The 25,298-nt window shown below is 42.1% G+C and overlaps 1 pseudogene; it reads right to left on the reverse strand.

The window, feature by feature from the left end:
- Nucleotides 1-22,926: 22,926 nt before the first annotated feature.
- On the reverse strand, nucleotides 22,927-23,517 carry LOC134362122 (large ribosomal subunit protein uL11-like; annotated as a pseudogene).
- Between the last annotated feature and the right edge of the window lie 1,781 nt (nucleotides 23,518-25,298).

Below are 25,298 nucleotides of genomic sequence, written 5' to 3' on the forward strand. Positions count from 1 at the left end.
CATGTACACCTCCCACCAGGCTCTGAGCTCCTACAGGGCAGGAATCCAGCCAATTGACTGACGACTAAGTGTGAGATGGCATGGGGGTGCCCTGGGCTGTAGCTCCCATGGGACCCTAGAAACTTGGCATTAAGTGATAAAAATGGCTTTGTATTGTTAAAGTAGGAAGCCACCCCCCAAAACACATACTGTCCTGTTTCTCTGTATCATCTGCAAAGGACCTCCCTCCATGGGTCTGGCCTAGCAGAGATGCCAAGCACAGGTCTGGAGCAGCTCCTAGCTGGCTGTATGTCAGCCACTCCCTCTGGAGGCCCATCCTGCACTTTAATCACATTCTATATCTATTCTGGGCCATGCTCATTTCCTAGGGTGGAAATTGGGTCTTGACAGTGTTCTTTTTGCATTTAATCTCTTCATTCTCATTACAGCCCAGTCCCTTCAACTCAGTCATGATTCTTGCTCTGTGTTAAACTGATGGCTCTGCCAGAATACAAGGCCACTTCAGAAAGCCCCTCCCGAGGAGTTTCAAGATGGCGGCGGCTGCGGCGGCTGGCGCGGAGTAGCTGAGGTGGAAAAGGTGGCCACTGGGCCTCAGGCAGCCGGAAAACTTGTGGACCTTCCTCTGGCCATCTCTTAAGGGAGGACTGCTGCTGCTGGCCGGTCGTGGGGGCTCAACGCCACTTTGCCCCCGGCAGGAGAGGCTGCCTCATTTACAGGCAACAGCTTTGAAGTGTGGAGCAGGAAAAGAACTGATTCTTAGCTGCAAAAGTGAGTCTTGAAACAGGGAACACGGCGCCAGGGCTGCTGTGGATGCAGCCAGGATCCCGGAGACCGGGGCCGTGCTGAAGGCGGCCAGCTGCCCTATTCAGGATTCGAGGTTTCAGGCCGGCATTAAAGAAGATTCCTGGGAGCGCCCGAGCGGCGCCGCGACTGAACAGCCCGAGGCGGCAGCGCCGAGAACACGGAAGGCAACAAACCAGAGACAGAGCGAGCGCCCGTCCTGGCACAGCACTGTGAGTGATCCCTGGCACAGCTCTGTTCGGGGGGTGAATGCCCACGCGGCTTCCGCCTGCACCACCAGGCCACTCACTGCCCCGGTGCTGCCTCCATTTTCCCAGGTGCGGGCAGCTCCGCCCTGCTCGGCCATCACTGAGCCCATTTGCTTGGCCTGGCGCGGGGCTTTCCGGACCCTGCGGGCCAACCTCCTCTCCCACTCCCTCCGCGGTTCTCTGGCAGGACTGGGGGTGTGGGGCGTCCCGACCAGTTTTGGGAGGGCTAGGAAGTACGGGCGGGCCGACTGTCACTCCACCACACCCTGGACTCCGGCCCCGGTAAACTTCCTGTTACTGGGAGGCAGATACCATCTCTGCGACCACCAGTTTGGAAAAAAGCCTAACGAATTTCTGGTTGGGAATAGTGCGGTAGGAGAGTTCCCAGGTCCGCTTGAACCTGCCGGAGAGCAGGCTGCAGGCGGGCACTAGACTCGGTTTATACCGGGGGGATACAAAGGTGAACAAGACCCGAGAAAGATCTACACAGTGCTACAAAGGCACCCAGAGAGACCGGTCGTCTGTGCCTAGCAGAAACCTGGTAGACTTCCTGGGCGAGGCGGTGCTGAACAGGGTCTTGAAGGCCCAGCTGATAGACGAGGGGTGCAGAAGACACGCCCCAGCCCAGCACAGTGTGCACAGAGTGGGGAGACGTGCGGCCAGGGAGGCGGAGTCTCGACAGAAACCACACACCCGGTGGGGTCGCCACTGCACGATCTAACAGCCTGGGCCAGAGCACACAGAACGGGGAGAAGTCCTGTACAGAAAGTGAAAGCTCAACAGAGATCACACACCCTGTGGTACGTGATCCACCAGCCCAGCAGAGTACAAGCTGACCAGAAAGGTGGATCCCCGGAGAAGCCCAAGACCCGAGGCAACCACACACACAAGACACTAGAGGCCAACTGAGCAGTCACGGCGGGAGCCATACCAAATTGGCAACCACAGCAACATCCTAGTTAGTCATTAGTCTTAAACCGGTGGACTGTGAAACCCCCTGCAACAATGAATAAACACCAAAAAAAAGACACCAGAAATACAAAAAATCAAGAAAGTACACCACCAAAAGTTAATAAATCTCATACTCTAGATCCTATAGAACAAGAAGCCCTTGAAATAACTGACAAGGAATTTCGAGTGATAATTCTAAGGAAACTGAATGAGATACAAGAAAACTCAGCTAGACATCATGATGAAATGAGGAAAAGTATACAGGATCTGAAAGAGGAAATATACAAGGAAATCAATGTCCTGAAAAAAAATGTAGCAGAACTTGCTGAACTGAAGAAGTGATTCAGCGAAATAAAAAACACAACGGAGAGTTTAACCAGCAGGCTTGTCGAAGTTGAAGAGAGAACCTCTGAACTTGAAGATGGGCTGTTTGAAATAACACAAGCAGACAAAAAGAAAGAAAAAAGAATCAAGGACATGGAAGAAAATCTGAGAGAGATATCAGACAACCTCAAGCGCTCAAATATCCGAGTCATGGGTATTCCAGAAGGGGAGGAAAATGGAGATTCCATTGAAAACATATTCAACAAAATAGTGGCAGAAAACTTCCCAGGTATAGGAAAAATCACAGATCTTCAGATCCAGGAAGCTCAACGATCTCCAAACGTATTCAACCCAAAAAGGCCTTCTCCAAGACATGTCATAGTCAAATTGGCAAAACTCAGAGACAAAGAGAGAATCTTAAAAGCTGCAAGAGAGAAGCGTCAAATCACCTATAAGGGAGCCCCAATCAGGTTAACATCAGACTTTTCATCACAAACCCTAAAAGCTAGAAAGGAATGGGATGATATTTTCAAAATACTAAAAGACAAAGATTGCCAGCCAAGAATACTCTACCCTGCAAGGCTATCCTTCCGAAATGAGGGGCAAATAGTATATTTCTCAGACAAACAAAAACTGCGGGAGTTCACTACTACAAGACCACCCTTACAAGAAATCCTCAAGGGAGTACTGGGTTTGGTTCCTGAAAAATAACTACCACTGCCATAAAAACCTAAGAAAAATCTAAACCCGCTAGTACAATAAAAATGGCATTCATGAAGAGAAAACAAGCTAACAAAAACACTATCTACAACCTAAGGAACCAACAAACAAAGAAACCAAACAGTAAATCAGAAAGCAAGGAACAAAAGACACCTAAGACAACCAAACAACCAATAAAATGCTAGGAATAAATCAACACCTTTCAATAACAACTCTTAATGTTAAAGGCTTAAATTCCCCAATTAAAAGACACAGACTGGCTGACTGGATCAAAAAACAGGACCCAACTATATGCTGCCTACAAGAGACCCACCTCACCCATAAAGATTCACACAGACTAAGAGTGAAAGGATGGAAAAAGATTTACCATGCAAACAGAAAAGAAAAACGAGCTGGAGTGGCTATTCTTGTATCTGACAAAATAGACTTTAAACTAAAAACCATAAAAAGAGACAATGAGGGACACTACTTAATGATAAAAGGACTGATCCATCAAGAAGACATAACAATCATAAATATGTACGCACCCAATGTTGGAGCAGCCAGATTTATAAAACAAACTCTATTAGACCTAAAGAAGGAAATAGACACTAATACCATAATAGCAGGGGACCTGAACACTCCACTGTCAATATTAGACAGATCATCTAGGCAAAGAATCAGTAGAGAAACACAAGATCTAAACAAGACTCTAGACCAATTGGAATTGGCAGATATCTACAGAACATTCCACCCAACAACCTCAGAATATTCATTCTTCTCATCAGCACATGGATCATTCTCCAGGATAGATCACATATTAGGTCACAAATCAAGTCTCAGTAAATTCAAAAAAATTGGAATTATCCCATGTATCTTCTCAGACCACAATGGATTAAAACTAGAAATTAATAACAAACAAAACTCTGGAAACTATACAAACACATGGAAATTAAACAGCATTCTACTTAATGACATATGGGTCCAAGAAGAAATCAAGCAGGAAATCAAAAAATTTATTGAAACTAATGAAAACAATGATACATCATACCAAAACCTGTGGGATACTGCAAAAGCAGTATTGAGGGGAAAATTTATTGCATTAAATGCTCACTTCAGAAGAATGGAAAGATGGCAAGTGAGCAACCTAACACTTCACCTTAAAGAACTAGAAAAACAAGAACAATCCAATCCTAAAGTTAGCAGACGGAAAGAAATCATTAAGATCAGAGCAGAACTGAATGAAATTGAAAACCAAAAAACAATTCAAAAGATCAACGAATCAAAAAGTTGGTTTTTTGAAAAGATAAATAAAATTGACAAACCATTAGCATGGCTAACAAAAAAAAGAAGAGAGAAGACTCAAATAACAAAAATTAGAAATGAAAAAGGCGATATTACAACTGATTCATCTGAAATACAAGGAATCATTTGAGACTACTATAAACAACTGTACGCCAACAAATTTGAAAATCTGGAGGAAATGGATAAATTTCTGGACACACACAAGCTCCCAAAACTGAACCGTGAAGACGTAGAAAATCTGAACAGACCAATAACAATAAAGGAGATTGAAGCTGTTATCAGAAGGCTCCCAACAAAGAAAAGCCCAGGACCAGATGGATTCACAGCAGAATTTTACCAAACATTCAAAGAGGAATTGACACCGATTCTTTACAAACTATTCCAAAAGATTGAAACGGACGCAAATCTCCCAAACTCATTCTATGAAGCAAACATCATCCTGATACCAAAACCAGGTAAAGATATAACCAAAAAAGAAAACTACAGGCCGATATCCTTGATGAATATAGATGCAAAAATCCTCACTAAAATACCAGCAAACAGAATACAGCAACACATACGAAAAATTATTCATCACGATCAAGTGGGATTCATCCCAGGGATGCAAGGTTGGTTCAACATACGCAAATCAATAAATGTGATACACCATATTAATAAACTCAAACACAAGGACCATATGATCATCTCTATAGATGCTGAAAAAGCATTTGATAAAGTTCAGCACTCATTCATGACAAAGACCCTCTATAAGTTAGGTATAGAGGGAAAGTATCTCAACATAATTAAAGCCATATATGCCAAACCCACTGCCAATATCATCCTGAATGGGGAAAAGCTGAAAGCTTTTCCTTTAAGAACAGGCACTAGACAAGGATGCCCACTCTCACCACTCCTATTCAACATAGTGTTGGAAGTACTAGCCAGAGCAATCAGAGAAGAGAAGGAAATAAAGGGCATCCAGATTGGAAAAGATGAAGTCAAACTGTCCCTGTTTGCAGATGACATGATCCTATATATCGAACAGCCTAAAACCTCTACAAAAAAACTCTTGGAATTGATAAATGATTTCAGCACAGTAGCAGGATACAAAATCAACACACAAAAATCAGTAGCATTTCTTTTCTCCAATAGTGAACATGCAGAAGGAGAAATCAAGAAAGCCTGCCCATTTACAATAGCCACCAAAAAAATAAAATACTTAGGAATTGAGTTAACCAAGGAGGTGAAAAATCTCTATAATGAGAACTACAAACCACTGCTGAGAGAAATTAGAGAGGATACAAGAAGATGGAAAGATATTCCATGCTCTTGGATTGGAAGAATCAACATAGTGAAAATGTCCATACTACCCAAAGTGATATACAAATTCAATGCAATCCCCATCAAAATTCCAAAGACATTTTTCTCAGAAATGGAAAAAACTATTCAGACATTTATATGGAACAATAAAAGACCACGAATAGCCAAAGCAATGCTCAGCAAAAAAAATAAAGCTGGAGGCATAACACTACCTGACTTTAAGCTATACTACAAAGCTATAATAACCAAAACAGTATGGTACTGGCATAAAAACAGACACACTGACCAATGGAATAGAATAGAGAATCCAGAAATCAACCCACACACTTACTGCCATCTGATCTTTGACAAAGGCACCAAACCTATTCACTGGGGAAGGGACTGCCTCTTCAGCAAGTGGTGCTGGGATAACTGGATATCGATATGCAGGAGAATGAAACTAGATCCATACCTCTCACCGTATACTAAAATCAACTCAAAATGGATTAAGGATTTAAATATACACCCTGAGACAATAAAACTTCTTAAAGAAAACATAGGGGAAACACTTCAGGAAATAGGACTGGGCACAGACTTCATGAATACGACCCCAAAAGCACGGGCAACCAAAGGAAAAATAAACAAATGGGATTATATCAAACTAAAAAGCTTCTGCACAGCAAAAGAAACAATTAAAAGAGTTAAAAGACAACCAACAGAGTGGGAGAAAATATTTGCAAAATATACATCTGACAAAGGATTAATATCCAGAATATATAAGGAACTCAAACAACTTTACAAGAAGAAAACAAGCAACCCAATTAAAAAATGGGCAAAAGAGCTAAGTAGGCATTTCTCTAAGGAAGATATCCAAATGGCCAACAGACATATGAAAAAATGCTCAACATCACTCAGCATCCGGGAAATGCAAATCAAAACCACATTGAGATACCATCTAACCCCAGTTAGGATGGCTAAAATCCAAAAGACTATGAACGATAAATGCTGGCGAGGCTGCGGAGAAAAAGGAACTCTCATACATTGTTGGTGGGACTGCAAAATGGTGCAGCCTCTATGGAAAATGGTATGGAGGTTCCTTAAACAATTGCAAATAGATCTACCATACGACCCAGCCATCCCACTGTTGGGAATATACCCAGAGGAATGGAAATCATCAAGTCGAAGGTATACCTGTTCCCCAATGTTCATCGCAGCACTCTTTACAATAGCCAAGAGTTGGAACCAGCCCAAATGCCCATCATCAGATGAGTGGATACGGAAAATGTGGTACATCTACACAATGGAATACTACTCAGCTATAAAAACGAATGAAATACTGCCATTTGCAACAACATGGATGGACCTTGAGAGAATTATATTAAGTGAAACAAGTCAGGCACAGAAAGAGAAATACCACATGTTCTCACTTATTGGAGGGAGCTAAAAATTAATATATAAATTCACACACACACATACACACATACACACACAAACCGGGGGGCGGGGAGGAAGAAGATATAACAACCACAATTATTTGAAGTTGATACAACAAACAAACAGAAAGGACATTGTTGGGGGGAGGGGGGGGAGGGAGAAGGGAGGGAGGTTTTGGTGATGGGGAGCATTAATCAGCTACAATGTATATCGACAAAATAAAATTTAAAAAAAAAATAAAATAAAATAAAATAAATTATAATACATGTCTTCATCAACTGTATCTAATAATACCTCATTCAGGCATAACCCTGTTCCTTGGCAGCCATTCCATTGGTTCATGATGTTCTGTCTATCTTATTTAACTATTCAGAAAGATTCAGAAATATGTATTGTCCCGTCTTACACAGTAACTTTCCCACTTGGACATTGATTTTACGTAGGCTTGCTACCAACTCTCCTGTGTATTATCCTTAATGCTTCTTAGTTTGCAATTCAAAAAAGTTTCAGAAATTTGAAAATCAGTAAAATAAATCTGAAGTAAGATGGAAATCAGTTACTAAATCAAATAAATGGATGACCAACAGTCACTAGTGATTCCGTTCTAATGATTAAACATCCCCACTACAACACTCAAAAAGGCAGAAACTCCTTTATAACTTGAGACAATCCAGTATTTGCCTTATTAGGAAGAAAGTGAATCAAAACTAGAAATTCATGGTTATTTTTGTCAAGCACTGAAAATAATTTTCAAGTGGGGAAAAAGGAAATAAAAACACACCTATGTGAAACACAAAACAAGCTATCACTTGTCTCTCAATAATATTTCATTAAGTAATCATTTTAAAGGAGAAAATCTTCAGGCACTTTAACATATAGGTCAGTATCTACTCCTGTATGTTTCTATGAAATCTACCTGATCAGCAGTTTCTGTGAGAGGGTCACCAACTGTTGTCTTTGGCATATTTTCTTTTTGCTGTATCTTGCTTGCCTGTAGCAGGGTAATAAACACTATCCCATGCTAAGAAATAATCAAAAAAAAAAAAAAAAAGAAAGCCCCTCCCTCCCACTCCATTGGCCCCTCCCCACAGGGCAGGAAAGCATCCTGTGTATTTATGATTCTTCCCCTCTGCCTTTACTCCAGAAGGGTGTGCAGGGAAGCAGCATTCTTGATATGATTTGCTCACCTGGGGCCACCTGGTGATGAAAGTGATGAAAGAAGACAGGGAGAGGCTGAGAGCATGCTCTCCAGTCTTTCATGTGTCATCGTTTATTTTTCGGGGTGTACAAAATGTATCATTTAAGATGCAGCACTGCAGATCAGAGCCTCACCACATATTCTTGTAGGTTTTATTTGTTTGTTTGCAGCAGACGGATGGTTCGGGGACTTGAACCCTTGACCTTAGTGTTATAACATGGTGCCAACTGAGCTAGCTGGCCAGACCGTACCACATATTTTTGACCTGGCATTTCCAGGGAAAGTGGCTTTGGTCACCCTTTTCACTGCATTGGATCTATGAGTGCATATTAAAAAGCAAAATGAAAAACCTTCCTTTCAAAGTTCACTGTCATCATCACCCACAAGTATCTTCAGGCATCTCATGATTTGCAGGGCACGGTTAGCATCTGGCAAAATAGAGGCAACAAGAGGTGGGGGAAAGAGCCTCAGCCAGCATTCAGGGAGCTGTATTCTTGCCCCTACTCTGCCCTAGTGTGCAGGCTCTCTGGCTTTGGTAATGTCATAGATTTTTGTGAATCCCCGTTTCCATAGTTGTCAAGTGAGGATGTTGAACTACAGGATCTAAAACTGTATGAATGCGTGATGTATAATCATGTAGTTGATTATTATATAGTGTAGAGGGTTAGAAATCTTGGTTCTTATTTGATTATTAGATAGGGTGTTTAGGTAATGCATGAATGGGACAAAAGTCCTCGGCGAGGGGGCAAGAGCCTACAGATTGGACCCATCTAATCAACCCTAATCACTGGTCAGGTAAGGGATTGTATACACTGATTGTTACTATAATGAGTTCATTGGAAGATTTTGTAAGAAGGAAACTTACACAGGACTAAAGCCTTTAATGTGGACAAGAGAACTGAAGCAGAACAGGGATTGTTCTGAGGGCAATAAGCTTTAATACAGAAAAATTTAAATGATGGGAAAATATGTGAGTTAAGATTTCAAGGATGTTCTGTTAGATTAGTTAGTACATGGGGGGGGGTCATTCCACATTTTGCTTTAAGCTGTTTATTTGAATTTCTTAAGAAGTCAGGCACTTTAATGATTATCTTATTGTTTCTTTTACATGTCACATAGTTTAGATTTATGACTGTTTTGATGGTATATTGTTTACACTATTTTGAACCATGCATGCTTGGATGAAAATTGTTATGTAGCCAGTTTCTTTAGGTTCTTACTGTGATTGATTAACCATTTGTTTTTCTTCTGTAACTTCCTTGTCTTTACAATAAAAACTGAAGCAAAAACCAACTCGGGGCTGCACCTTTTTTCTCCTTCCTAAAAGGAGTCATCTTGATGCGGTCCCTTCAGGCTTCTCATTGCACTATTTGCTCTGAGTAATCTCTTTTGTGTTACACAGTGAGAGGTGTAATGGCATAGACTTCTTGGGGGCTGGTAGAAATGAGAGGGGCTGAAGGAGGAAGAAAACAGAATCTGTCCTTGGTACCCTTTCCAGTACATGAGCACTAGTCACATAGGGCACAGGGGACTGGGCCAAAGGGTACTTTGCTCCCGTTTTGCAAGCCCACCTATGAATTATTCATGTCTTACACACAGGCAAAAAGGATGGATAATTGGTGGTTTGACCTCTGAGAGGAGATACTCTGGGAAAAGGAACGTTGTTTGCTAGAGAGGGTAGAACACAGGCTTTTCAGATGGAAAGGGACTTTACAGATGATCCAGTCTATGCCATCCACCTTCTAGACAAAGAAACCAGCACTCAGATTGATTTACATGATTGGGTCAAGAGCACACATTTAGTTCGTTGTAGAGTCAGAACAGTCCACTGAGGAAAAGTCATCCTAAAGAGCAAGAAACTCGTGGTATTTATAACCCAACTCATCCAATAGTAGTCTGGTTTCTATATTAATGTTCAAAACAGTCATATAATGCAACATAAAAACACTGCAAATGTTAAAAGTCATTGCTCTGTGCATGCACTAGTCATGAGCAGACCTCAGGTAACCTTGAGAGAGCTGAAGAGAGATGGTATGTAGGTCCCCAGAGAGGGGGAAGATGATTCTTGGGATGCCATTTGCTTCTTGGATACAGAGTCCAATCAAGGATGAAGGCCACTGTCCTCCAGAATTTTGAACCAAGTCATAAAACATTTTACTTAAAACATTTCTAATATTTTTTATCCAACACAAAGAATGAATATACCACTAAATTTTTCTCCCCAAGTTTTTGCATACTGAAAAGAAGTCTTTACCAGTCTCATCTCTTTTTACTGCTTTCCTCTCCCACCTTCCTCCCATCTCACTATTGGCCTCCTTGTCATTTCTGAACATGGCAGACACCCTCGTGCCTCAGCATAGGTGCACATCTCTGCTTGGGATGCTTTTCCCCAGAATCTGCCTGACTCCCTCCCCTGTTATCTTCAAGTCTGCTCAAATAACATCTTCACAGGAGACCTTCTCTGACCATTCAATCTAGGATACAACCCCACACCCAGGTCCTTTTACTTTGATCTATTTTTTTCCTTAGCACTTATCACCTCATAACGTTCTTTTTTGGGGAGTGGTTGGGTGGGGGAGGTCCAAATGATGGACCTTGATATTTTAGCACCATGCTCTAACCAGCTGAGCTAACTGGCCAGCCCCTCCTTCTAACATTCTATGTTGTTTATCTGTCTTCCCTCTAGTGTGGAACCTGCATGAAGGTAAGGGCTTTGGTCTGTTTTGTTCGCTGCGATGTCCCGAGGCCCTAGAAGAGTGTCTGGTGGATAGCAGGTGCTTAATGCCCTCTTTCCCAGACCTGCTCACTCCCACCCCCACCTGGAAGTGGATTATCTTCACAGCTGAAAGAGGACAGTCTCCAGCCTCCTACTTGAGGAAACCAGAAAGGTTAAGTGACTTGACCAGCATCACACATCCAGGACTTGAACTTGGATCTTATCTAGACTCCCAGCCACGGCTCTTCTTTCCACAGGCCCTGGATTTCTCCAGCCCGGAGCACACCTCCCTTCCTCCCCAGATCTGCTCTCTCTCCTTTTATGTACCACACCTTCTTACAGCACGTCAGAGCGATGCTGAATTCCTGATTCCGACGTGCATTAGGCATGTAGCCTTGGACAAGTTACTTAACTTCTCTCTGCCTTGGGCTTCTCGCTTCTCAAGGGGAATGATAATATTTACCCTAGAGGATGGTTACAGATCAACTAAAATGAAGGAAGCACGGCCTCTCCTACATGAGCTCAGTGCCTCCTTTCTCTTTCCATGGCATATGAGGAGATGCTCATTTGCTCAACAAAAACATTACATTTCTCAAGGTCTCTTTTGTGGTCACACCCCCAGGCCTAAGCTTCTAGAAGACATTGAAGAAATACTTCAGAAGTTAAAGTAAATTTTAAAGGGGCAGATGGCAGGAAGAGAGTCCTCGATAATGTAGGGGCATCTCACTGTCAGGGCTGGTTCATGGGTTCTAGCTTTTAGGCCTGGCACCCCTTAAAATTGATGATTAAAGTGAACAAAGCCTCCAAGAGGCCAGTAAGGTGAGATGGGGCATTTTCTGTTCCTCTTGGGGGCCAGCTTGTTGGCAAAATGTCTCAGTTTCAAAAGTCATCCTAAAATAGATGGGTAAGAAATCATGATTTCCTTAGACACCATCATGATGAGCATTTCCCAAAGTCTGCTCATCAGCATTTTTTTTTAAAGTGGGGGTGTTCTGTGATTTAAAAACAGTTCACAAAATACTGGATTAAAGAATTACCCAACTGCATATATGCAGGGCTTTTCAGAGACTTTATTATTCTAGCATGCATTTGGCTCTCCAAGAGGAATGGAAGTATACACACACTAAAATATTTTCCTAATTTATTTAGTCAAGGTACCCCTTCTTTCCAAGGGCAGCTTCTTGTGACCAGTATTTTATGTGTCACATGTTTGGGAAATGCAGAACTAGACAAATTCCCTCATATTGGATCTAAAAAGCTGAGCCTAGAGCTGACCAGTTAGCTGGTTAGAGCATGGTGTTACAACACCCACGTCAAGGGTTCAGATCCCCTTACTAGCCAGCCATTGGGGAAAAAAAAAAAAAGAAAAAAAGAGCCTGATGAAATTACGTGACTTTGCCAAGGTCCAGCAATTAAGTGGCAGAACCAGAGCCAGAATGCAGCATGCTGGTGTGTTTTCTGATGCTGTTGCCTCTACACAGCACAGAGATTAACGAAGGCCTTCATTACAAACCAGCTCTATTGAGAGATGCTACTATTTTCACTCAAGAAAACAAACTGGCATGAAATGTCACCAATGGATAGCCTTCTAGAGATAAAAAATGAAAGCGTGTGTGTGTGTACTGTAGACATAGTGGCAACAGCACTGAAAGATGTATCCCCACCCAAGACGGTTGAATGGTCCTGCAAGGCCCAGGTAAAGGAGCCTCTCCTAGCCCTCCCTTGGCTTTCCCTGCTCCTGGAAATAGTAAATGATAAACTGAGCTTTCATCAGGGGTGAGCAGCATGCTCTGGCCCAGTGTGGAAGGCTGAATATGCCCCCAAAGATATCCACATCCCAATCCCCAGAACCTCTAAATGTTATTTATATGACAAAAGGGACTTTGCAGATGTGATTAAATTAAGGATTTTGACATGAGGAAATTCTCCTGGTTTATCCGGGAAGGTCCAACATAATCACGAGGGTCATGCTAAGCGGAAGGCAGGGGGAGATTTGACTACAGAAAAGAGGGCACTGAGACAACAGAGGCAGAGACGGGAGGGTGTGCACTGAAGGCGGAGGGAGGGGACATGAGGCAAGACACACAAGTGGCTGCTAGAAGCTGAAAAAAGCGAAGAAACAAATTCTCCCTGCGGACTTCAAAAGGAACCAGCCCTGCCGACATCTTGACTTCAGCCCAGGAAATGGATTTCGGACTCCTGAATACATTTGTGTTGCTGGAAACCACTAATTCCGTGCTAACTTTTTACAGAAGCAACTGAAAATCAATACATCCAGTAGGGTGAGAACATCCTGCTTGCTTCACTCTGAGAAGGTGTGCCACCCAGAGAAGGTGAGTGCTGGGACAGAGCACCGGGTGGGGTGACAGGCTCACGTGTGCCGCTCGGTCACCCCACACTGCTGGGAGCCACCCAGAGTTCTCCTCAGAGCATTGTCCTCTGACACAGCTCGTATCAAAGGAATTGGACGGCACCAGGTTCCCCGTTCAGAGATAAGGACATCTGTGTCTCCTGCACAGTCATCAGTTTGTCCCTGTTGTGAGACAGGCAGTGACTGATTTGTGACACCACACCTTACCTGTGCAGCTTTTAATGGCTGTTTTCCTTGGCAGCATCACAACTTAGCCACTGGGCAAAATGCGAGTTGAGCAAGTTAGGGCTGCCTGGGAACTGGACGCACTTGCTCATAAAACATTTCAACATCTCCAAGGGTGTATTATCTCCCACATGATCCGGGACACTTCAAGCCTATTTAATCAGCATTGTTGACCTATCTGGCACTTGGGTAACGCCACCTATACCTCAGTTCTTTCATTTGTTGACGGGCACCACCAATGGTCCCCGTGGATGCCACGCCCACTCTCCAGCACCTACTTTGGGAAGTCACAGGAGAACAGAGCAGCACACAGCAATGATATCACAGAGCTGGGGTCTTGCCCAATTATCCTAATTAAATGTCACCCAATAGCCTATCTTCAACAAATAAAAAAGCAACTAAGCCAGAGACACTATCTTCAGATGCCTTGTCCTAAAAGAAACTCATTCTGACTAAAGACATGTTTTAACAGGTGAAATACAGTTGAAATAACTCCCTGGGCCTCAGATATTATAGTGAGTTATGGGTTAGATTATGAAGTGTCAGGTCAGGCTATGTGGGAGTGATGACAATGTTATAAATGACAATATCTTTCTTCCAAGAGCATACTTTCAACTTAATACATTGCCTCTTGATTTCCCCCCAATTCACAGATTTGTTAAAATATTCCACCAAATGAGTATTTTGCTTATGTTTTATGCAAAAGAGGATGCCCAGAATCTGAAATGTAAAACACATGAGAAACTGACATTCGATAAACAGGCTACAAAGTGGCTGGTGTGAAACAACCATTTCTAAATTTCAACTAAATTACTAAATTATAAGTAAAGCTATAAAATAGACTCAAAGGCTGTTGAAACTATCAAAGTCAGCACAAACTATTGTTAACTTTATAAACTGCTATATGTATTAAGTGTTTTTATAAATGCTTCAATTTTAAGGAGTGCTAACATTTTGGTTTCTAACAAGGAGCAATAGAGATATTCTATATAGTCTTGGTGGTGGTTTGCAGAAAGATTCCGCATGAACAGGTAAAACCTTTCAAAGTGGTGATGCCCTTAGGTATAACTACAGAACACTGTATGGGTAGTGCCTCAAATTTGCTATACCTGTACCATAATGACAAAATGTGAAGAATAAAGATCAGAAAAATAACTTTAAAAAAGTTAAAATATAAGTAGAGTAAGAAATAAACTAGGAAGTGACAGGAAAAACTAACATACACTAAAATTTGGGCTACTAACAGCTAGAAATTACCAAGAAAGGTTGATAAGGTACTTGAGAAATTAGAAAAAGAATACTACAGTGCCATTAGAAAAAGGTTAGTCAACAAAAATTGATATTCTAACAGAAAAGTTTCCATATAAAACCCTGAAATTGGAGCTCCTGATGATAAAATATGCTTTATTAAATCCAAAATGTATTCATTCATAAGAGGGTGATATTGACCTAAGACTGCTAGCTTTTGAGAAATTAGCCCTTACTTAAATACTGTTGGACAAAACTGACAAAACTGAAAGTCAATTAACTAAATCTTTCCAGAAAATTCTGTTTGCTGTTAAAACTATTCAGTATACATGATAAATTTGGTAAATCAGCATATATGGTAAATTCAATGAATTGATCATTAGGTGAATTTTATTTCTGCAAAATCGAATCTTGGTGAATTGGTTTTCATTAAATTGACCTAAAATCAACCAACACCCGCTACATTCTTTTACAAATGAGAAATACCTGATTGTAGTGGGACATCACTGGTGAAAGACCAGCAATTTTTTGTATGAGTTGACCATAATTTACAATTAATTTGCGCCATTTCAGCCCTGAGCTCTCTTGCATTAGTTATTACTAATGCTTCCTTCACGTGGGGAGAGCTGAAATGTTAGCAGGGATAGTTTCATGAACAAGGGCAAAACTTAGCTGCATGTTTCACCCTTATTAGAAGAAACACATAGCCTTGGACATCCATTTCCTGACTATATTTGTTTCTTAAGACTGTTGTAACACATTACCACAAACTGGGAAAAACAACAGAAATTTGTTCTCAACCAGTTCTGGAGGCTAGAAGTCCAACATCAAGGTGTGCGCAGGGCCACGCTCTGGTCTGCTCCCGCCTTTCTCTTAGCTTCTGCATTGCTGGAAGTCCTTGGTTTGCAATTGCATAACTCTATCCTCTGCCTTCATTGTCACATGGTGTCCTCTCTGTATCTTCACATCATCTTCTCATAAGGACATCAGTCATATTGGGTTAAGGGCCCATCCTACTACAGTATGGCCTCATCTTAATAATTATATCTGCAACAATCCTATTTCCAAACAAGGTTAGGTCTGGGGGATAGAACTTCAGCACTTTTTTGGAGTACACAATCCAACCTATAAATACTGCCCTTGCCTGGACTTCCCCGACAAGTATGGTTAATGACAGTTATTTTAGGGAATTCTCTCTCATGTACCTTGTCATTTCTCATTTGCTAATTTATTTGAAAACTATTTTATTTATTTACTTTTTTTGGAGGCTGGCCAGTACGGGGATCCAAACCCTTGACCTTGGTGCTACAACACTGTGTTCTAACTGAAAACTATTTTAAAATGATAAATCACGGTGAGTTCAAGATGGCGGCGGCTGCGGCGGCTGGCGCGGAGTAGCTGAGGTGGAAAAGGTGGCCACTGGGCCCCAGGCAGCCGGGAAACTTGTGGACCTTTCTCTGGCCATCTCTTAAGGGAGGACTGCTGCTGCTGGCCAGTCGTGGGGGCTCAACGCCACTTTGCCCCTGGCAGGAGAGGCTGCCTCATTTACAGGCAACAGCTTTGAAGTGTGGAGCAGGAAAAGAACTGATTCTTAGCTGCAAAAGTGAGTCTTGAAACAGGGAACACGGCGCCAGGGCTGCTGTGGATGCAGCCAGGATCCTGGAGGCTGGGGCCGCACTGAAGGCGGCCAGCTGCCCTATCCAGGATTCGAGGTTTCAGGCCGGCATTAAAGAAGACTCCTGGGAGCGCCCGAGCGGCGCCGCGACTGAACAGCCCGAGGCGGCAGCTCCGAGAACACGGAAGGCAACAAACCAGAGACAGAGCGAGCGCCCGACCTGGCACAGCACTGTGAGTGATCCCTGGCACAGCTCTGTTCGGGGGGTGGATGCCCACGCGGCTCCCCGCCTGCACCACCAGGCCACTCACTGCCCCCGGTGCTGCCTCCATTTTCCCAGGTGCGGGCAGCTCCGCCCTGCTCGGCCATCACTGAGCCCATTTGCTTGGCCTGGCACGGGGCTTTCCGGACCCTGCGGGCCGACCTCCTCTCCCACTCCCTCCACGGTTCTCTGGCAGGGCTGGGGGTGTGGGGCGTCCCGACCAGTTTTGGGAGGGCTAGGAAGTACGGGCGGGCTGACTGTCACTCCACCACACCCTGGACTCCGGCCCCGGTAAACTTCCTGTTACTGGGAGGCAGATACCATCTCTGCGACCACCAGTTTGGAAAAAAGCCTAACGAATTTCTGGTTGGGAATAGTGTGGTAGGTGAGTTCCCAGGTCTGCTTGAACCTGCCGGAGAGCAGGCTGCAGGCGGGCACTAGACTCGGTTTATACCGGGGGGATACAAAGGTGAACAAGACCCGAGAAAGATCTACACAGTGCTACAAAGGCACCCAGAGAGACTGGGCGTCTGTGCCTAGCAGAAACCTGGTAGACTTCCTGGGCGAGGCGGTGCTGAGCAGGGTCTTGAAGGCCCAGCTGATAGACGAGGGGTGCAGAAGACACGCCCCAACCCAGCACAGTGTGCACAGAGGGGGGAGACGTGCGGCCAGGGAGGCGGAGACTCGACAGAAACCACACACCCGGTGGGGTCGCCACTGCACGATCTAACAGCCTGGGCCAGAGCACACTGAACGGGGAGAAGTCCTGTACAGAAAGTGAAAGCTCAACAGAGATCACACACCCTGTGGTACGTGATCCACCAGCCCAGCAGAGTACAAGCTGACCAGAAAGGTGGATCCCCGGAGAAGCCCAAGACCCGAGGCAACCACACACACAAGACACTAGAGGCCAACTGAGCAGTCACGGCGGGAGCCATACCAAATTGGCAACCACAGCAACATCCTAGTTAGTCATTAGTCTTAAACTGGTGGACTGTGAAACCCCCTGCCACAATGAATAAACACCAAAAAAAAGACACCAGAAATACAAAAAATCAAGAAAGTACACCACCAAAAGTTAATAAATCTCATACTCTAGATCCTATAGAACAAGAAGCCCTGGAAATAACTGATAAGGAATTTCGAGTGATAATTCTAAGGAAACTGAATGAGATACAAGAAAACTCAGCTAGACATCATGATGAAATGAGGAAAAGTATACAGGATCTGAAAGAGGAAATATACAAGGAAATCAATGTCCTGAAAAAAAATGTAGCAGAACTTGCTGAACTGAAGAAGTTATTCAGCGAAATAAAAAACACAACGGAGAGTTTAACCAGCAGGCTTGTCGAAGTTGAAGAGAGAACCTCTGAACTTGAAGATGGGCTGTTTGAAATAACACAAGCAGACAAAAAGAAAGAAAAAAGAATCAAGGACATGGAAGAAAATCTGAGAGAGATATCAGACAACCTCAAGCGCTCAAATATCCGAGTCATGGGTATTCCAGAAGGGGAGGAAAATGGAGATTCCATTGAAAACATATTCAACAAAATAGTGGCAGAAAACTTCCCAGGTATAGGAAAAATCACAGATCTTCAGATCCAGGAAGCTCAACGATCTCCAAACGTATTCAACCCAAAAAGGCCTTCTCCAAGACATGTCATAGTCAAATTGGCAAAACTCAGAGACAAAGAGAGAATCTTAAAAGCTGCAAGAGAGAAGCGTCAAATCACCTATAAGGGAGCCCCAATCAGGTTAACATCAGACTTTTCATCACAAACCCTAAAAGCTAGAAAGGAATGGGATGATATTTTCAAAATACTAAAAGACAAAGATTGCCAGCCAAGAATACTCTACCCTGCAAGGCTATCCTTCCGAAATGAGGGGCAAATAGTATATTTCTCAGACAAACAAAAACTGCGGGAGTTCACTACCACAAGACCACCCTTACAAGAAATCCTCAAGGGAGTACTGGGTTTGGTTCCTGAAAAATAACTACCACTGCCATAAAAACCTAAGAAAAATCTAAACCCGCTAGTACAATAAAAATGGCATTCATGAAGAGAAAACAAGCTAACAAAAACACTATCTACAACCTAAGGAACCAACAAACAAAGAAACCAAACAGTAAATCAGAAAGCAAGGAACAAAAGACACCTAAGACAACCAAACAACCAATAAAATGCTAAGAATAAATCAACACCTTTCAATAACAACTCTTAATGTTAAAGGCTTAAATTCCCCAATTAAAAGACACAGACTGGCTGACTGGATCAAAAAGCAGGACCCAACTATATGCTGCCTACAAGAGACCCACCTCACCCATAAAGATTCACACAGACTAAGAGTAAAAGGATGGAAAAAGATTTACCATGCAAACAGAAAAGAAAAACGAGCTGGAGTGGCTATTCTTATATCTGACAAAATAGACTTTAAACTAAAAACCATAAAAAGAGACAACGAGGGACACTACTTAATGATAAAAGGACTGATCCATCAAGAAGACATAACAATCATAAATATGTACGCACCCAATGTTGGAGCAGCCAGATTTATAAAGCAAACTCTATTAGACCTAAAGAAGGAAATAGACACTAATACCATAATAGCAGGGGACCTGAACACTCCACTGTCAATATTAGACAGATCATCTAGGCAAAGAATCAGTAGAGAAACACAAGATCTAAACAAGACTCTAGACCAATTGGAATTGGCAGATATCTACAGAACATTCCACCCAACAACCTCAGAATATTCATTCTTCTCATCAGCACATGGATCATTCTCCAAGATAGATCACATATTAGGTCACAAAGCAAGTCTCAATAAATTCAAAAAAATTGGAATTATCCCATGTATCTTCTCAGACCACAATGGATTAAAACTAGAAATTAATAACAAACAAAACTCTGGAAACTATACAAACACATGGAAATTAAACAGCATTCTACTTAATGACATATGGGTCCAAGAAGAAATCAAGCAGGAAATCAAAAAGTTTATTGAAACTAATGAAAACAATGATACATCATACCAAAACCTGTGGGATACTGCAAAAGCAGTATTGAGGGGAAAATTTATTGCATTAAATGCTCACTTCAGAAGAATGGAGAGATGGCAAGTGAACAACCTAACACTTCACCTTAAAGAACTAGAAAAACAAGAACAATCCAATCCTAAAGTTAGCAGACGGAAAGAAATCATTAAGATCAGAGCAGAACTGAATGAAATTGAAAACCAAAAAACAATTCAAAAGATCAACGAATCAAAAAGTTGGTTTTTTGAAAAGATAAATAAAATTGACAAACCATTAGCATGGCTAACAAAAAAAAGAAGAGAGAAGACTCAAATAACAAAAATTAGAAATGAAAAAGGCGATATTACAACTGATTCATCTGAAATACAAGGAATCATTCGAGACTACTATAAACAACTATACGCCAACAAATTTGAAAATCTGGAGGAAATGGATAAATTTCTGGACACACACAAGCTCCCAAAACTGAACCGTGAAGACGTAGAAAATTTGAACAGACCAATAACAATAAAGGAGATTGAAGCTGTTATCAGAAGGCTCCCAACAAAGAAAAGCCCAGGACCAGATGGTTTCACAGCAGAATTTTACCAAACATTCAAAGAGGAATTGACACCGATTCTTTACAAACTATTCCAAAAGATTGAAACGGACGCAAATCTCCCAAACTCATTCTATGAAGCAAACATCATCCTGATACCAAAACCAGGTAAAGATATAACCAAAAAAGAAAACTACAGGCCGATATCCTTGATGAATATAGATGCAAAAATCCTCACTAAAATACTAGCAAACAGAATACAGCAACACATACGAAAAATTATTCATCACGATCAAGTGGGATTCATCCCAGGGATGCAAGGTTGGTTCAACATACGCAAATCAATAAATGTGATACACCATATTAATAAACTCAAACAGAAGGACCATATGATCATCTCTATAGATGCTGAAAAAGCATTTGATAAAGTTCAGCACTCATTCATGACAAAGACCCTCTATAAGTTAGGTATAGAGGGAAAGTATCTCAACATAATTAAAGCCATATATGCCAAACCCACAGCCAATATCATCCTGAATGGGGAAAAGCTGAAAGCTTTTCCTTTAAGAACAGGCACTAGACAAGGATGCCCACTCTCACCACTCCTATTCAACATAGTGTTGGAAGTACTAGCCAGAGCAATCAGAGAAGAGAAGGAAATAAAGGGCATCCAGATTGGAAAAGATGAAGTCAAACTGTCCCTGTTTGCAGATGACATGATCCTATATATCGAACAGCCTAAAACCTCTACAAAAAAACTGTTGGAATTGATAAATGATTTCAGCACAGTAGCAGGATACAAAATCAACACACAAAAATCAGTAGCATTTCTTTTCTCCAATAGTGAACATGCAGAAGGAGAAATCAAGAAAGCCTGCCCATTTACAATAGCCACCAAAAAAATAAAATACTTAGGAATTGAGTTAACCAAGGAGGTGAAAAATCTCTATAATGAGAACTACAAACCACTGCTGAGAGAAATTAGAGAGGATACAAGAAGATGGAAAGATATTCCATGCTCTTGGATTGGAAGAATCAACATAGTGAAAATGTCCATACTACCCAAAGTGATATACAAATTCAATGCAATCCCCATCAAAATTCCAAAGACATTTTTCTCAGAAATGGAAAAAACTATTCAGACATTTATATGGAACAATAAAAGACCACGCATAGCCAAAGCAATGCTCAGCAAAAAAAATAAAGCTGGAGGCATAACACTACCTGACTTTAAGCTATACTACAAAGCTATAATAACCAAAACAGTATGGTACTGGCATAAAAACAGACACACTGACCAATGGAATAGAATAGAGAATCCAGAAATCAACCCTCACACTTACTGCCATCTGATCTTTGACAAAGGCACCAAGCCTATTCACTGGGGAAGGGACTGCCTCTTCAGCAAGTGGTGCTGGGATAACTGGATATCGTTATGCAGGAGAATGAAACTAGATCCATACCTCTCACCATATACTAAAATCAACTCAAAATGGATTAAGGATTTAAATATACACCCTGAGACAATAAAACTTCTTAAAGAAAACATAGGGGAAACACTTCAGGAAATAGGTCTGGGCACAGACTTCATGAATACGACCCCAAAAGCACGGGCAACCAAAGGAAAAATAAACAAATGGGATTATATCAAACTAAAAAGCTTCTGCACAGCAAAAGAAACAATTAAAAGAGTTAAAAGACAACCAACAGAGTGGGAGAAAATATTTGCAAAATATACATCTGACAAAGGATTAATATCCAGAATATATAAGGAACTCAAACAACTTTACAAGAAGAAAACAAGCAACCCAATTAAAAAATGGGCAAAAGAGCTAAGTAGGCATTTCTCTAAGGAAGATATCCAAATGGCCAACAGACATATGAAAAAATGCTCAACATCACTCAGCATCCGGGAAATGCAAATCAAAACCACATTGAGATACCATCTAACCCCAGTTAGGATGGCTAAAATCCAAAAGACTATGAACAATAAATGCTGGCGAGGCTGCGGAGAAAAAGGAACTCTCATACATTGTTGGTGGGACTGCAAAATGGTGCAGCCTCTATGGAAAATGGTATGGAGGTTCCTTAAACAATTGCAAATAGATCTACCATACGACCCAGCCATCCCACTGTTGGGAATATACCCAGAGGAATGGAAATCATCAAGTCGAAGGTATACCTGTTCCCCAATGTTCATCGCAGCACTCTTTACAATAGCCAAGAGTTGGAACCAGCCCAAATGCCCATCATCAGATGAGTGGATACGGAAAATGTGGTACATCTACACAATGGAATACTACTCAGCTATAAAAACGAATGAAATACTGCCATTTGCAACAACATGGATGGACCTCGAGATAATTATATTAAGTGAAACAAGTCAGGCACAGAAAGAGAAATACCACATGTTCTCACTTATTGGTGGGAGCTAAAAATTAATATATAAATTCACACACACACATACACACATACACACACAAACCGGGGGGGGGGGGAGAAGATATAACAACCACAATTATTTGAAGTTGATACAACAAACAAACAGAAAGGACATGGTTGGGGGGAGGGGGGGAGGGAGAAGGGAGGGAGGTTTTGGTGATGGGGAGCATTAATCAGCTACAATGTATATCGACAAAATAAAATTAAAAAAAAAAAAAAAAAAAAAATGATAAATCACATACGCCAACACACTTTAATACAAAAGCAGTTTTGGTAGAATTAAGTCTTTTCTTTTTTTTGGTTGTCAAATGATGCTTTATTAAAATACTTTCCTTTGTACTTCTGAACACAGCTGGGCATTCCACGGCACCACTGTTGATGTCATCTATGATGTCATGAGGCTGGCAGCCATCATCATTGCAGCCCCCAGGCTGGGCAGTCCCCAGGATCTCTTTAACTGTTCCAAAGAGTTCTCTGGCTAAAGATTTGTGCCACATCCATCATCTGTCAAGTAATGTTGACAATCTCATCAAAAGTGATATTTCCACTGTGTTTAATGTTTTCCTGTTTCTTTCTGTCTCTTGGTGGCTCCTTGAGGGCTTTAATAATCAAGGCAAAGGCAGAAGGTACCACCTCAATGTGGCACTGTCTGTTCTGAATGGTCAGTTTCACTGTAATCCTTTGACCCTCCCAGTCACCAGTTGTCTTGGTGATATCATCACCAACCTTTTTAGGAGACGGCTCCAGGGCGCCGATCTTGGAGACCAGAGCAGGTGCAGCACTGACTTCGCCACTGGTGCACCTCAGGTACATAACTTTGATCTTGTTTGGGGTTGATCTTAGGCAGCTGGTGTCGGAGGAAGCCAGATTCAGGACGACCAAAGAAAACTGCACCTTGGTGTCCTCCAAGCTGAAAGCCAAAAGAGAATTAAGCTTTGAAAAATCTCTTACTGAAAAATCTGGCTAAAATAGAGTACATAATCCCCCCCCCCTTTAATCCTCTTAGTTTTCTGCAGTAGCATCACTTGCCTCAGCAAACTTAGAGTCCATATTTTCTAGAACAACTCCAATTTAGTGTAATTTTATCCTTTTTCAATAAAATTGTTATAGAGATCACTTAAATATGACATAATCATTATGCTTTTTAAGGCTTTTATACAAATAAATTTACAATTAGTAAACCTCCTTTGTTGAGTGTGCCAATTTGGGGATTGGGAAATTTTTCACTAAGTGATAAAGACCAAAGGTAAGAGGCAGGTGAAAACTTGGCAGGAGGGTATGTGGCAGTGTTGCTGATCTCTGGAGAGAAGGCCAGGACGTGAGGGTGAGAGCAGGAATGGGCCGAGGAACAGCCAACCTTTCTCCCCATGGGTGCCATACCAGTGACACGAAAGACACAATTTCACAATAATTTAGTTCTCAGAGAAAATATGTCCCTCCCTCTATTCTTCTTGGTAATTAAATGTCAGAAGAAGAAACTTGAAACTAAGACTAGAAAAGGAAATAGCCAAATACTTGGCAGTGGCAAGCAAAGAGCCCATTAACTGGGATGAAACCAACAAGGAAGAAAAAACTAGGCCAGAAAACTTGCAGAACCCTGGTACCAGGTCCCTCTGCTGCCCTACCATGAGAGCTGGGGCCTGGGCCAGTGTTCCAGAGCCCACTTCCACAAATCAAGTGCAGTGGATTGAATGGCAACCCAAAGTCACAGAAGTTTGGTCCCCACTGTGACTGAGCTGAGTCTTTATGGAAGAGAAAACATTTGCTAGATGGACAAACAGAGGAGAGGTGTTCTCGGCAGAGAGTGTGACAAGGAGGTCAGTGCTGCTGGAGCACAGATTTTTGGATTAAGGGCCACTCAGCACGGACATGAGGAATGGCCTAACTTGAGGCTTTGTCCTAGAGCCAAGGGGAGCCATTGACAAATTCTGATGAGGAAAGCAACATCATCTGATTTGTGGGATGGAAAGATCTGTGTGGACCCTTTTTGGAGGCTGGTGTAGAGGGGAAGAGAATGGAGCTGGTTAGAGGGCAGGGGTGAATATATGTAAGAGAAGGAATTGGCAGTGCTTGGGAAGCAGGGGAAGGAAGACCCTGAAATAATGCCTTTATGTCTGTTTGGGCAGCCGCATACACGGTTGCAATTCATTGAGATGTGAAATAGAGGATGGAAATACTGGAGTGTATTTACGTGTGTAGAGGAAGATGATGGATCCAGTTGTGCAGCCTGAGTGTGATTGACCTGCTTAAGGTACATCCAACTGGAGATACCTGTGTAGAGGTCAGGAGAAAGGTCTCTAGAGAAACCGAGAGAGAGAGAGATTTTAGCATATTGAACACAGATGACAGTTAAAAACCTGGCTGTGAACAAAATCACTCAAGCTGAATGAGAAAAGTAAGAAAAGAACCTACATAGCAGGGGACACTTATATTTAAAGGACAGGCAAAGACAAAAGAAGAATCCACAAAAGAGATTGAGAAGAGGCCAAAAATACTACAAAGACCAGGAAAGTGGTGTCATGAAAATCAAGAGCATAAGGAGTTTCAAGAAGGTGGTGGTCAGTGATACCAACTGGCAAAAGAAGTCAAGTGTCCATTGAGTTTGA

The sequence above is a fragment of the Cynocephalus volans genome, chromosome 13 (genome assembly GCF_027409185.1).
Source record: "Cynocephalus volans isolate mCynVol1 chromosome 13, mCynVol1.pri, whole genome shotgun sequence".
In the NCBI taxonomy this organism is placed as follows: Eukaryota; Metazoa; Chordata; class Mammalia; order Dermoptera; family Cynocephalidae; genus Cynocephalus; species Cynocephalus volans.